The following is a 15,223-nucleotide window of genomic DNA, read 5'->3' on the forward strand; positions in this document are numbered from 1 at the left end:
GTGACTTTGGGAGAGAGAAAGTTGCAAGCCCGGGGGGGGCAGAGGCCAGGGTCCCTGGGAAGGAGGTGGGACAGAGCCCCGCAGCTGGGAGGAGGGAGCCAGGACAGAGCAAGGGGGTGTTAGCATCTTCCCCCCAGGGGAGAAAGGAGCAGGAGGCTTCAGAGGCAGCTGCAGTGCGGGTGCAGCTGCTGACTTTGAGGTAAAGGGCAGCTGGACAAATAGAGCCCTGAGGTGTATTTACCAGGGACTTGCTGGCAATCCCTGAAATAGAGGGAAAAAATGCTTCCGTCCAAAGAGCCCCCTTTGGAGGGAGAAAGGAGACGTATAGCATGGAGTTCCTGATGTCCAGTAGTGAGGTTTCTAAATCAACTGTGGCCTGTTACTGTTCTCCTTATGTTTATTTTTAACCGAAGAAAATGAGTCTCTTCAGATTTACGTTTGAACTCTTAAACAGTCTGCACTGAACTAAATAGGAATTTGGCATGGACAAACAGTACATCAGATAAATCACTGAGTAGACATAAAGACTGTTTCCTCTCCCTTTAAGTGTATTTCTTGAAGGCTAGTGGTTCCTAAACTCATGACCACCACTTGTCTTATCACTGGCTCCCATTTGGCTGAAAATGTTCCCGACCAGGGGAACACGAATGAGGGAGGCCTCTGGTGCAGCATGGGCCCCAGCAGGGATGTTGGTGAGTGAAATAAGGATGGCACCCTTAGGGGGTCAGCAGCACTGGGGATACAGTGTTCTTGCTTTGTAGTTTTAGAGGAAAGTACTGCTTTGCAATATGTGAATTTGTTCTATGAGCAACCTGCCTGGCAGAACTGTAGCAATGTAGTTATACTACAACAGCTATGCCATTTTTATTACTCTATATTATTACTGAGATTATCCTGAAATAAAAAGGTCCTGGTGTAAAGCAGAACAACGGTGTGGGAATAAAGTCGCTTTTATTCCCAAGCAGACTCCTTACAGAGGGTTATGCTGGCAGAGTTGTAATGGCAAAAGGACACAGCTGGAGGTCTGTATGTCTCCCTGTGCAGGCAGGTGCTCATACTTTCCAAGCAGATTGCATACTTCTGCCCTACATCTCCCTTACTGGACCAGGGAACTGGGACTCAGTAGAAAGCAGTGACCATGGGGCAAATGCCCTGTTGTAAAAACAAATGTTCAGTGGAAATTTCTGTTGAGCAGTTGTGGCCCAGTCCTCACAGTTCCTCTCTTGCTGAAGTCGAGAGGAAGTGAGGAATATAAATCTCTATGATCAAAGTAATGCAGCTATTAGTAAAAAACCTTTCTTCCTCCTTCAAGTACTGCCTGCATAAACATAAATTTCTATGTATACCTGTGCTAGTTCTCAGAGAAGGTGAGTCTGAGGTGTATTAATTAAATAGAGAATGATTTCCCAAAATGGGAATTAGATCAGGTTGCCAAACTAAGTTTGTGAAGGTCCATTTTTACATCAAAATTTTACAGGGTTCTGTGATGGAGATACTTCCCAGAAATTCTGTGGAATGTACTGTTGACCTGGGATAATATCAAGTGCTCAAAGCCTCAATCTCTGTAGTGATAGAGTGATATAAAGATGTATAAGCAATATTTGAAGAAGTTTGAATTTTTTTTTAAACCTCTGAATAGAAATGGCTGATTCTTGGCATTTTGTGTGAGAAGACTGGTTGATACAGGATTTTATTCATAAACCTTTTTGCAGAGTTTTTGCAAAGTTAAGGTCAGTATTAGTGTATGTCATGTTAGAGTGTCAACCTCAGGTAACTTCCAGCCTCTGATGAACAGAGATAAGGTGGCACTCATGAAGTAAAAACATATACATAGGAAATACAGTTATTTAGCACATCAGTTTTTTAAGGCAACCTGCATTCTGTCACATGAAGCTCATTGCTGGAAATGGTTAAACATGGTAGTAGTATTAGATGAATAAATTCTGTAATTTGTTCAGAGTGTGTAGGATATAGATGAGAATCTTTGAGTTACAATTGCTTGTGAAAGGGTTAGAAAGTTTTTTTTTAAAAAAGAAGCTATTACTGCTATAGTGTTTTAATGTAGCTAGATTTTTTGTTTGTTTTGTCTAGGAGATAAGCAGACTCTGCTTATTTACGCCATTAAATTAATTATCTATATTACTATCTATATTGTGATACATAATGGCAGCTGTACTGTCTGAATTAAATGTGTCCCTTCAAAGAGCATAAGGCTGATTGTGGCATGCACTTGAGCTTATTATTTTTCAGATTATTATATGTTTGTTCTCAGATAGTCGTGCATATTTTGCAAGGGAATCTAGTTGCACCAAGAAACCTACTTTAAGATTTAGAGTTAGTGAATTCTTCAGTAGTTTGAGCACAAGAGGAAATGTGTAGTTAAGAGTAGAAGCTAGTGTCAGTTTTGGGAATTAATAGCTATCATATGAATTTTCAGATAGGAACAGAAGCTGGGCAAAGTGATCTCATGGCATCAGGCTTGAGGGAAAGAAGCAGTAGCATCAAATTATTCCTAAACTCCCAGCAGGTATTGTATGACAGCACACCTTTACATGTTCCTGTGATTCACAGAAGAACTTCACATGTGGTCACCTCACTTTTACGGCTACGCCCATGCAATATGAGATGTGTCTTCTCAGCAGAAATATCAGAGCTATATTCAGTCTTTCCACACTGGTAGCAAATACGTGCTGTGCCATGAGGAAGAACTTTGCAATGTTGGAGCAGGCCAGGAGGCAAGTCAATGTTCACCTTGGTCTGCATCTGAGAAATTATGGTATTTAAGATACTGGTACAGGGGGATCACCCCTCTGTATCAGGGACACTTTACTAGGTGCACTAGGTGGACTTCAGATCTTGGAAGGTGGCTCTGCTTTTGTTTTAGCTGGGATTTGAGCTGAACTTCTCAAATGCACTTTTGTCTTACCATTTATTTTGTTAAGAGAAAAAAAACTTTCCCCCACCCTTCATTGTCAGATGAAATGAGGGTGGAATCACTCCATATCTCATCACCATTACACTTTCCACCAAGTCCATTATGACATTATGCTTGTTATTTAGAGCACTCTACCTAAACTGTGGGATGTGTTTTGAAGCCAGTGATTCTACATTATTTCTTATTTACTCATGTTCTTGTTGGGGGTCACTTTATATCATATGCCAACAAGAAACAGTCATAGGTTCTCCACTGTAGATGCACAAAATTTGAGTTCCATTTCCAGATTCAATTCTGGGGAAAAAAAAAAAAAAAAACCAACTTAAATTTTGAATTTTGTATGTTTCATTTAGAAAGGAAAGTAGAAAAAAAAAATCTTTCTGAAGTAGTCAGTTCATTTAAATTACTTTGCAACAAAACCAAGCTCGAGAGTCCAAGCTCTGAGGCTTCTGCCTCAGTCATGGCTCCTGAAACTTACAGGTCCCATCTCCCTGTTTTCCATCAGCTTGATGGACGGAGACCCAAGAATCTGGAAATTTGGAATGAGGACTTGGGCAGGAATCTCAGGGTTTGGCAGTCTGGGCCCTGGTGCTTCTGGCTTTTTTTCGGTGAAAGCCTGACTGTCCTGAGAGTCCCATTAGAAGTGAAGTTGAGAGTTTTTTCTGGCTCGCTGCTGCATCACTGGGGCTGGGGTTCCTGTGGCTTCAAGGCAGAGAGCTGCAATATCAGGAAACCCTGACTCCGGGACAGTCTTTATGGCAGGAGTTCCCCACAGCTGTGAACTCTGCAAGTCCATTTGCTGTAGGAGCTCCTCTGGTAATGAAGAAGGAAAACTGCTGGAGTGGTTTCATTAAAGCATCTTGTGGTTAGTCAGAAGTATATAAAAGCATTATATTTTTTTTTCTTATATTGCTGTTTGTGATGTAACAAAATTTTTCAGCTTGGTCAGAACATTTCTGGTTGGTTCTATTCAGCATATGCTATAGCCCACATCATTTCATGGGGTTGAGAATAACATGTTGCTTGTCTTTGCATACCACAAATACGAGGTGTGAAAACTGGTATAACATGAATGAACAGGACTTGTTAGGATATTTTTTATGGGAAAATAGGTGCCCAGACAGTCACAGACAGGTTTTTAGGGTATGTCTTTACCACAGAGTTCCCCATGGCTCTTAGAAATCCTCTAAACCAGCTGAAGCCACCTGGACCATTTGAGACTGTAAACTAATGCGTCTGCTCTCTGAACATGACTTAAAAAAAACCCCTGAGTCCCGTCTGGGCACAAAAGTAGTATTGGGCTGATGTTAACTCCAGTTGATTGGCCCATCAGGGAATATGAACTACAGATTAATTTAGCACATCATGTCAGCTGCTAACACAAACTTTCAATTATGTGTGTTCAATTTTGTAACATAGGCTAGGCTAACTATAAGGCAGATAAAGCAAACCATTTTGTGAGGGAATGAAGACTCAAGAGGCCCCCCTGCCAATGGTCTGCATGCTTTCACTACCTGCTGTAATTCACCTCAACAACGTGTCTCTATTTATGCATGTTACAAAGAGACAAAGGAAGCTGCTGTGGGAAAATCATTCTTTCTTACCCAGGACTGTAGTAATCCCACTGCCTGCTACAGTTTTCCTATGACATGGATGCTATCCCTTGCTCCAGTGTTTGAAGTATCCTTGACTTGCTGCAGGAACAATTTGTATAAGATGTCATCAAGGAAACTCTGAAATACTTCTAATGGCTATCAAAGGAATAATGGTCTTTCTGAATAAGTGATATTGTGCATGCCAGAACTAAATAATGGGCCTAAATATTTGTGCTTGGTATTCTTTATTGCCTGCTAAGTGTGGGGATGGAAATTTTAGCCTGGCAGTGTTCAAACAAAGCAGTTACAAAGCTCTGCTCTGAGCTGCTCAATGATATGGGGTGTCAGACAGATTTTCTCTGTGTTGATGCAGTGCATCTGCATTTCACTCTGTTACACAAGTCAGTGTGAGTCAATTCATATTTGATATGGAAGCTTTGGGAAATTCCTCGTAGATGCTAAGGCACCATATGCTACATTAACTCTACTTTTCAAACAGTAAAGACCAGTAGAACACTAAACAGTAAAACAACTTTTCGCCTGCAGGTAGAAGATAGCAGTGGAGTCAGCAACCGTTGTTATATATTTTCGTAGAACACTATGTATCTAATTGATATGTGCAATAGAAACGTGTATCTAATTCAGTAGCATAATTTATCATTCAGAAAGTAGGGAATTCATCCCAAATATGTAGGCTTCCTGACATATCATTCTCAGAACTACCAGGTCCTCTGGTTTATGGAAGAAAGTACTAGTGTACCTACTGGTCATACTCAGACACATGCTAACAGCATGCTCGAAATCAGTCATTTTGGCCTATGTTGACTCCAGAATGGTGCTGAAAGCTACCTCACATTTCTGGCATCCTCATGTTTCCGGCATCACACGTGCTTCTGCAGGCTTGTGTGCACTTCTAGGCTGTCTTGTCGTGCCACTGTAATGTGGATATAGCACCATCTTTTTGAAGTGTCCCTTTAGCCTGCACTGACCTGCAGTTACAAATTTTGCCCTTGGTAACTTTTTCTGTCTCGCTTCTCTGAAGGGGCATTGGGAGCATTGTGTTAGCAGCCTAAGTCCTGGCTGAATGAGGTCAGTCTGGAGAGGATTAAAACTATAGTCCGAGTCCTAGTCATGCAAAGAAAAAGCTGGAAGAAGCAGGTGATTTTGTAAACAGCTAATTCTTACAGGGTCTGTTTTATGGGAACCTGTCATTGAAGTGACTGAGTTTGGCCTGCTTGCCCTCCCCCACACTCTGTAATGCACAGCAAATTTCAAGCATGTGTACCTTAGATTATTTACTGTAGTCAACCTTTAACTAAAAAGTGATGCTCAGCTTCACTGTAATTAAAATGGAATGTAGACACCCATTTGGCTGGGAGTTTAGGATGTGGTCATAAAGCTGCTTTATCCGCATGGAGCGCCGTCAAACCGTCAGGTTTTGGGACTCCCTGGTTGTGCAGGCTGATACTATTTTGCCAAGAATGTGGTTTTCAAAGGTAGATTGGACTGCCTATGTTCTTCTAAACCTTGAGATTAAGAGTCCATTAACTTTGGTGAGAAATAAATCAAAGTAGGTGGTAGGTTCACAAGCAGTGGCAATGTGTGAATCATTTATTTCATTTGACTGTTAAGATGTATGAACAAAGAAGATCCTCGAATAAAGATGTACACTGATGTGGATGCCAGATGAACTTTGACTGAACTGAAGGCCAAACCATATTTTAAAAAATAAATAAATAACCCAGGATAAGGAGACACAATAGCAGATGCTGGAACCATCTGTTCCTGGACAGCTCTAATAGAAAACAACTTCTAGTCTATTGTATGTTTCCCCCTTAGGTAGTAGTTTTCTCTGTATGAATGTGGTCTGCCTGTGGTGAGACACCAATGGTAATGGCCCTGATCTCCAGGTGAGTCAGCCTCTCTCCCGGAACTTTTATATGCAGCCAGGCTTCTACTGCATTTGAAATTCTTTGTATAATCAAGTGATTGAGTTAAGCAGTCCACCCTAACCTTAAGGCATGTATTACAATCACTATCAAATGAACTTTAAGGATGAGCTGTACCGCTCCACGTAATTTGTTACAGATGTCAGGGAATCCCTAATTTCCCAAGGAATGGTCACTGCAGACTAGATGTTGTTTGAATGAGGTAAACAGACTGCACTTAACCCTTACTGCAGAGGTTCCATTCTTATTCTGGCAAAAACAAGATTTAAAGTAGTCATGATTCTGGCAGTTTAAGCTTTCCTACTTCTGATATAATTTTTTAGAGTAGTACCTAAATCGTCAATGTGAAACAGGAATCATAGTGCTCCAGGGATGGTACAAAGTGACAGACTACTTTCTACGTCTGGGACAAGGTTAGTAGATATAGGTCAACACTTAGATATGATATAAGCAATCAATGGATTCAGTGTTGACTTCCATAAAGGATGATAATCAGGATCATTTTTTTCAGACCCATCCACTGGAATAATGATATATAATGATTTTTAATATGGAAGTATATTATTTGTAGGACAACGTGCGTGTTATGGACTACTTGTTGAATTTTGCTAGCAAATCAGTCAAGTACGGGTGAGAGTCAAATTCATGCTGCCATTCAATTTTTTATGGAAACTCAAGGGTCAGCTGGTTGTTCGCAAGGGAATACTTTGTTCTAGTAGGGGTTTTGTGTGTGTGCGTGTGTTTGTTGGTTGTTTTTCTGTTTGTTTGTGTTTGGTTTTTTTCCTTATATAAAGTCTGAGATACTAGCACTGTACTTTCAGTGGAACTTTTTATGATAGACTTATTTGGGTATATGTAATGGAGGGAGGCCCTGAGGACATTTGAAGCTTGTGCCTCTGGCAGCTTGAAGGAGCAGAGGGACTGTGTGGGCTGTTCTCTCTGGACCTGTGTTTTTTTGTATAACCTCACACTGAATGTTCAGTTCTTCTGGGAGGCTTGTATATCGCTCCACCAAGCATGGCTTTCCAGAGGGTTTGAACTTTAACATCAAGGGCACTTGCATGTCTCAGGAGCGGATAATCTGTACAGACAAAACTTTGCGAAACACTTGTAAGTGACAGCTGTATGTTCCCTGAGAGTGCTGTTGTACCAAGAAATCAATGAACTAGTCTGGAAGTTTGCAGAATTAATTTTTGTTTTGACAGAGCTGAGTGGACACGTAATAATTCAAAAGTTTCCAGTATTTTTGGGTATGAGACAAAGTTTTAAAAAGTTTTAATAATAATTTTAAACATGATGTTAAAAATGTAATTTCAAGCAGATGATATAGTAACTATGAGTTACTTACCTTTCATTTTTCCTACAGGGAGGGAGTTATATAGGACACATATAGGACACTTTTAGAAAAAGGGCTTGGTGGGGAAACAGTCCTGTGCTGCTTTCTTACTGATCCTGAATTTAGAGATTTCTCAAATAGGATTCCACACTGTATCTTGAGATTCACCTTCCTACAGCCACTAGAATGAGACGGAATTCTGGAAAGAAAGAACATTTAAATGGGTTAATTATGCATGTTGATGTCATTTCTCCAATTAGGGAGCAATTCACCCATTGTTGGGCCAAGCTAAGATATGACCCCTGTATCTGAAGAAAACAAAAATTTATGAATAAAAGGAAAATTAGGCTAACACTGAAAAATAGAAAAAAGAAAGGATAACAATTAATGACAAAGTAGAAAAGTAAAAGTGAATAATGAAGTCAAGGTTCTTTCATATACGCTTTATAGTCTCAGTTGTGGCTTGCTTTAAAGCCCATTGAACAGGTTCCCTTAAATTTATCAGTTCTCTTACTGTTTATGTACTTCTAGCCTGGGCCTGAACTTCAGCATTACAACACCTTGACACTTTATTACAAGTGCAAAGATGTTACCTAGCTATGTATACAATAACGGTTTATTTACATACTTACATTGATTTTGATACTTACGTTATTAATGTTACATAAGTATGTAATATTTTCAGTCATGCATTGGTAAATAAAATTGATTCACCTACCACTCAACTTTTGGACAATTGAGCTCTGATAGAGAAACCATTGCAACAAATTCTGATTCTTATTTGAGAAAACATTTATTTTTAAATCTTAGAGAAAGTTGTCCATTTCAGTGAGTGTATTTGTACAATGCACACAACTTTAGTTGACACATGCTTGCTTGAGGAGTATTGTGAAAATGCAAAGCACTTCATAAGTGCGAAGTACAGTTTGTAATAGGAAGTTTTTCTTGCCTTCCCAAACTTCCTAAGATCTTCTTGGTAAATTATTTAACCAGGCTGTGCTGGAGCTTTCTATAGTGTTTAAATGAGAATAATGTTTCATTTCTTCATGTGGCATGTAAGATATAGTCATTGTGTATGGCAATACACGAACTAGAGAACTGTAGCACTGCAGTTTATAGTATCAAATTATTAGATGTGGTAAACATGCATTTTTTCATTGGTGTCAAGTGCCCTGAATAACTGTTTTAACGTAAAGCAACAAAAATTGAGGGATCTTATGCTTTGATATATATGTTTAATGCATTATGAGTCTGCACATTCATAAACTTTTGGGGAATATTTATAATACTAGTAACCTGTCAGAAAAGAACTGAGGTTCTTTTGGTTCATTGTATGTCAGAAGCAGGTAAATATTCAAATATTCCTGTTCAAGTGAATGATAAAAATTCATTCTTTTTTGTAGTTGTAGTTTGAAATTTTCAAAATGTGTAAAATATCCTGGAATTGCAATTTCTTGAATTTACTTTGCTCATGGAAATTCAGCTTTGCAACGAGCCTTAATGGTTGATATAATGTCTTTGTTTACATATCTTCAGAAATGAGACAATTGGAAATGATGATATCACTGTTTTACAGGTAGCCAACGCTCTTGGCTGCTTGAATTTGGCTGAGATGGTGAGGAGTGCTGCAACCCAAGCATGATTCCCACGCCAACTCCATCGATGTTTCATACTGAGAATGGGTAATGAATTTTCCCTAAAAAACTTTAGTTGACACTAAAATATATGAGTATTGCTACAGAACACTATTTTCAGGACCTATACAGCACTTCTGGTACAATGTGCATCAAAACTAATTTTATTTTCACATGGTGGCATGGGTGAAACAGTGTCTGAATCACACAGCTTTTGGAAACTTATTGACTACAGTATGATACTGAAATGAGGCACATAATGAAATAGAAAGGTGAGTACAATTGTTTTAATAAAATTTATTATTTAAATTGTATGTATATGTTGCCCTGCACAGTGGCAATCTACATTTGATTTTGTCATCTAATTCATATTACATTAGCCTGTACAGTAATATTAGAGTAAATTTTCAAGAAATGGAAGTATAGAGCTTATAGAAGGAACATTTATTACTATAGTGTTGTAAATGGAGAAAATGCATATTTCCTTCTACTATCAAATTAAATACCTGTAGGTAGTAATTGAGACTTTTTGAACTCTGGTGTGAACTCTGAGCTATAGATAATATTCAGAATGGTGATTTCTTGGTTTTGTCCTATGAATAATTTCAACTAAATGAGTAAAGACTGCATGTCATTAAAAAAAAAATTAAAATGTTAAATTAGTAGGTTGATTAATTTCGTTATTGGTTATGTAGGTCTTAATGTAAATTTTAAATTTGGGAAAGGGAAGCATAACCCATTACTTCTCTAAGAGACTGAAAATTTTTAAAGTACAGAAAAGTTGAAAAATTCTGATCTTTTGAAGTGTCCAGCAATCAGAGAAGTAAAAATAATTTGGCTTCATTAAAACCAGTAGCACATTTTCTAGAACCTGTAGCAGAGGCAGATTTGTGTCCTTGTTCGTGGCATGGAAATTCTGTGATGGAACTTTCTGTGACCCTTTTCTGGCAACATTTAGGACCCACTCCTGAAAGAAAAGAGGAGGCTCATCAGCTGTTTGGAACTGTCATGTCTCTCTTGATTTCAGTTCTGATAATTTCTGCTAGCTAAGAATCTGCCCCAAGGCCTTTCTCTAAAAGACCCTTCAGTGTTACTTCCTTTGAAAGGCAAAAAACCATAGCCACGAAACAACATTGTGCGTTATTGTTTCAGAGTATTAAAGTGTAGTGACATTTTAGTACCAAAGGTGACCTGCCACCTAAAGCAGGATGTAGTTGGTACCTACAATCTCGTATTGTCCTACGTTGTTGTCTTTGCTAACCAGTCTCTTGTATAATTAATTACTGTCTTCTCATTACTTTAAATTCCAAGTGTAGAAATACTGTTACTACCAGTAAGGCAGAGAAAACCAGGAAAATATAGTATCATTTTCAGATTATACTTGTAGCTGTGTGGCTTAAAACAAAGAAACAAACAAAAACGAACCCAAAAAACCTAGTGCTGTTATGCTTGCAAACTTAACAGCTCTACTATACAAGTATAATCACTGAGAGATTGTTTCTATGGCACTTCAGAGACAGCCACCCAAAAAAGTGGTTACTTAAAGATGCTATGGAAATACCTGAGATTTTGATTGTATTGCTGGCCTTAGCTGTTGGGAGGGTTCACAAAAGCAAAAGAACTCTGAAGTGATACTTCTGCTGTTTGCTGTCCTGCATGGTTTGCATTCTGTATGTCCTGCAGGAAAGGAATATCTCTCGATTGAGTTGTTTTTCCCCCAGAACAAAGTGTTATTGAGTGGAATTCACCTTGCAGGACAGGAAGATGTTTTTAGGCTCCTAGTAGGCTGCACAAACGTGCTGCATATGTTGTTTTGGTTAGCAGTTCAAGTATCCTAGCAAGTCCTACTTAATAACGTATCTGATAAGATTTGATTGTGCTTCACTGTGTTTAAATTGTTTGGGGAACTGTTTAGATAACAAAAGTGTAAAACTCCAAAATTAGAAAACAGAGCCTTTAGTGTCTCAAGGTGTCAGATGAGTGAAATACCGAAAGGAATAGCATATTACAGTATTTTACTCAGTATATCAACAGTAGTGTACGCAATAAATAATGTGAGTTTACACTTATTTTCTATATTACATTTTGTTGGTGTGAGTGTTAAATGGAATGGTCAGAAGGCAGTTTCATAGCTTTTTGTGGTAATAGAACCTGAAGAAGGAAAAAGGTCATGTGTAGATCATCTAGGTTTTATCTTGGCAATACAGAATTGGGCCCTGTATTTTTTGAGATCTTCTGACTTTTCCAGCCTTAAATAGTACTATAAAATTGTAGGTGGTGCTGTTTCTCTTTGGCCTGGTGTTTCCGCTAAATAGTGTATATTGAAAACAACATGTCCTCGAAGACTAACAGCATCTTATATCCATCTGGAAAAAAAAATCTTCATTGAATCTTGGTTGTTGTTATTATTGTTATTATGATGGAGTAACTTTCTCTTATCTAACTGCTCATGCTTATGCCATACATGTGATAGAATATAAACTTCCTTTATCTACTTGGACTGAGTCTTAATATCTCGAAACTATTACTTACAGGGAAAAAAAATCAAGCTGCAGACCATGGCTCCTGCAAAAAATAAGGAATTCTAAAGGAGGTTACAAGAACCTTGTTAAAGTTAACATGTTTCAGACCTTCAAAATCCCATACACATTACTTTATCTCAAAATTGCAGATATCCATGTGTGGTTCTAGTGACAGCTAGTTGTTGTAGCTGTGGTTGTTCAAGAATTTTTGTTTAAATATAACTCTTCTTTTCCCTTCTGCTGTGGCAGTATTTTCACTGTTCCCAGTGTTTTTACTTAAATTCATCATTTCAATAATTTTAACAGGACAATTCTATTTCATGTACTTACGGCACTTCATGTGAAACAGTTCTGCCTTCATTTCCTGTTTATTTTTAGTTGCTAATTTTCAGACTTTTTTCCATCCCCTTGGGTTTTTTAAAATCCTGTTTGGTACAAACCAGGGTGGTCCAACTGGCAGCCCAAGGAACTGTTCCATCTGGCCTGCTGCATTTGCCAAGGAGGAGCTAGAAAATGCCTGTAAGGGCATGCACTGCCTTCACAAGCAAATGTTACCTATCGCTCAGATGCATAACCATGCTTAAATCGCAACTGTTGTGCCATCTCCACCCAGAAAAAAAGACTGGCACTAGACATCCCTTTTCCTGGGCAGTCAGGTGTCTGGAGGGACTAGTTGCCATAGTATCATAGGACATTTCATGTTGGAAGGGACCCATAAGCATCATCAAGTCCAACTCTTGTTTTGTCCTTTCAAAACAATCTTCAAAGAGGGTGTTACAAGTGGAAATTAGCAACTGTCCCTAAAAAAGCTGGGCCACTGTTGTTTTTCCTGGTTAGACTGATAAATTAATAGACAGAGTGACAGGAAACTGTTCTTAAGCCCCGGAACAGTTGGAGCTAACTAGAATTTTAGTATCAACTTCAACAAAGTTGATGTTATTAATCCATGGTATTGTTGCTGGTTTTGCATCTGACTTCCATAAGTGCCCTCTGACAAGTCACTCTGTCTTTTTCCCTTACGCAAGATGAGCATAATAATAACCAAGCACAATGCGTTGAAAGCACCATGAGAACCAAGTATATTTTGTCAAATTGACAATATAATTTTAAAGGATTTCATTTGGCTACTGTGCACTTTTTTGTTGGAGAATATCTTTACCTTCAGATGCACATGGGTGCCTCACTTGAAATCAGTGCATCTGTCAACATGCAATTCTTCATAAAAAATTATCTCTTAAGCTGAATTTATCCCATGTAGTCCTTTATATTGTACATTAGTAACTTTTCTGTAGTCAAATGAGCCCAACTGAGCGTAAGGCATAACCAGTGCCTCATGAAACAATAATATTGCGTATTTCGATAAGTACACCATTTCCATTTAATATATTTATAATGTTTAGCAGGAATGGGACAGACTACAGCTTGGCGAAAGGCTGAAATAAGCAATCAGGAGCATTATACCCAAATGTACATTTACTTTTACCATATGACATTCTGTGATGACAGCAGAGCCCTGCTAGTTTTAGTATCAATATTCAATACACTGTAGCGCATAGGGTTACCAAAGAGCATATAGTAGGGAAAAAAAACAACACACCATAATACAACATCTTAGTTTTATGCTAATGCCTTTTAGCATCCTGCTTACCTTTGAGGATGTAGAGAAACACCAGATTAATGTTCATAGCTTATAACCTCTCTCCTATTTACAGTGTACAGCAGCACAACTGCTCGATTCACTCTGTGCTCATTTATTTTAAAATATTTCTTCTGTTTATTGTCCTAGGCCCTCTACACTGGTCTGTAGTGTTCCCCATTATACTCTGCATCTCCAATTTTGGTTAAAAAAACCCCTTATTTCTGATACAGATCATCTCCCCAGGGCTTTTTTTTTTGGATCTTGATTAATCTCCTTTGTTTTCTGTCTCCTCTTCATCTGTTCTTCTCATTGTCTATTTATGCTATCTATAGCTACTGTGTTTTCCCCAAGCCTTTTTTTCCTTTTCCTTCTCTTTCCCTTTCGTACTCAGCTCCTCTTTTCACACTGATTTACCTCTGTCTTCCTTTGGTGTTCCTTCTGCTTCCCCTCACAACTTTTTCCTCATATTCTTCAGCCTGTCTTTTCCCTTTTCTGCCATGTTCACTTTGCTGTGCTACTCTACACCCCTCTTTATTTTCCTTTTTCTTCCCTAATGTTGTCTTACTTCTTGGAGATGACTGATGGTGACAGAAAAGAGGAAGGGAATACAACAGCTGAAGGAATTCAGATAGCCTAACTTTCAGATAAGACTTTTGTTCAGGAATAAATAATAGAATGAAAGCATCGAACAGGAAGAGCAACAAATAGGACTGATTTTTTTTATGGCTAATTGTTCATTAGTGAAACTGAATTTTACTTGAAAATTACAGGCAGCAATGTTGTAGAATGACTATGTGACAGCATATTAAAAATAGGTAAAACTTAAGAAGATGGCAAGACATAGTTATAGTTATTAAATATACTTATTAAACAGTTGTAGAGTGTGTGTTTCTGGAAATGTTCATGGAGAAAGAAATGGCACTGAAGGATAAGGAGAGGCTAGTGAAATAAATAAATACAGAAATAAGATGAGGAAACTATGCAGCTGTACATGAAATATGAAAAGATGGTGAATCAGAGGCAATAAAAACCTGCATCAATTATTTGGAGCAGATTAAAAAACAGATGAAGTAGCACAGAGCTGAAACAAGCAGTGATTATTCTGTTACACAAGATGGAAAAAACAGGAGCAGTGGAAATGGCAGCAGAACTAGCTTACTGAGGGTACCAGGCACACACTAGTCATTAAACTAATTTTGGGCAGGATGCAGAACTATCTGGGTAAGACAATGAAGTTCTAGGAAGCCAATGGGTTTGAAAGAGAATATGGTTCATACTGATTAAATTCTTCCTTGTCTGGATGGCAGAAAGTGCTCAACTAGAGGAATTTAGGTCACAGTTACCCATTGCACTGTGGTTTCTCAATATTTTTAGATTTTATTGGTGAGAACATCCGAAGTTTTTGTCTAGATTTTGCTACTTGTTTTTATGTTTTCTAACAGAAATGTATTCTCAGAGTTGTTACCCTGATTTAGTGAAATCACAGCCCCAGGCGGAATCTAGCCGGTCATTGGCATAACTGGAGTAACAGTCCTATAAAAATGTCACAAGCTTTTCAATTGCAGTATGTGCACAGACTCGATTTCCAAAATAAAATATTATTTTAGCAGCTT

At 38.3% G+C, this 15,223-nt stretch overlaps 1 protein-coding gene across 2 annotated transcripts in view; it reads left to right on the forward strand.

Annotated features, from left to right (window-relative positions):
* Nucleotides 1–15,223, forward strand: part of ANAPC10 (anaphase promoting complex subunit 10) — a 337,004-nt gene that overhangs the window by 172,730 nt on the left and 149,051 nt on the right. For both annotated transcript variants that reach the window (XR_011738867.1, XR_011738868.1), the window contains one exon: nt 9,392–9,497. The gene's annotated coding sequence lies outside the window, so the exon portion shown is untranslated. The remainder of the gene's footprint in view (nt 1–9,391; nt 9,498–15,223) is intronic.

The sequence above is a fragment of the Patagioenas fasciata genome, chromosome 4 (assembly GCF_037038585.1).
Source record: "Patagioenas fasciata isolate bPatFas1 chromosome 4, bPatFas1.hap1, whole genome shotgun sequence".
Taxonomy (NCBI): Eukaryota; Metazoa; Chordata; class Aves; order Columbiformes; family Columbidae; genus Patagioenas; species Patagioenas fasciata.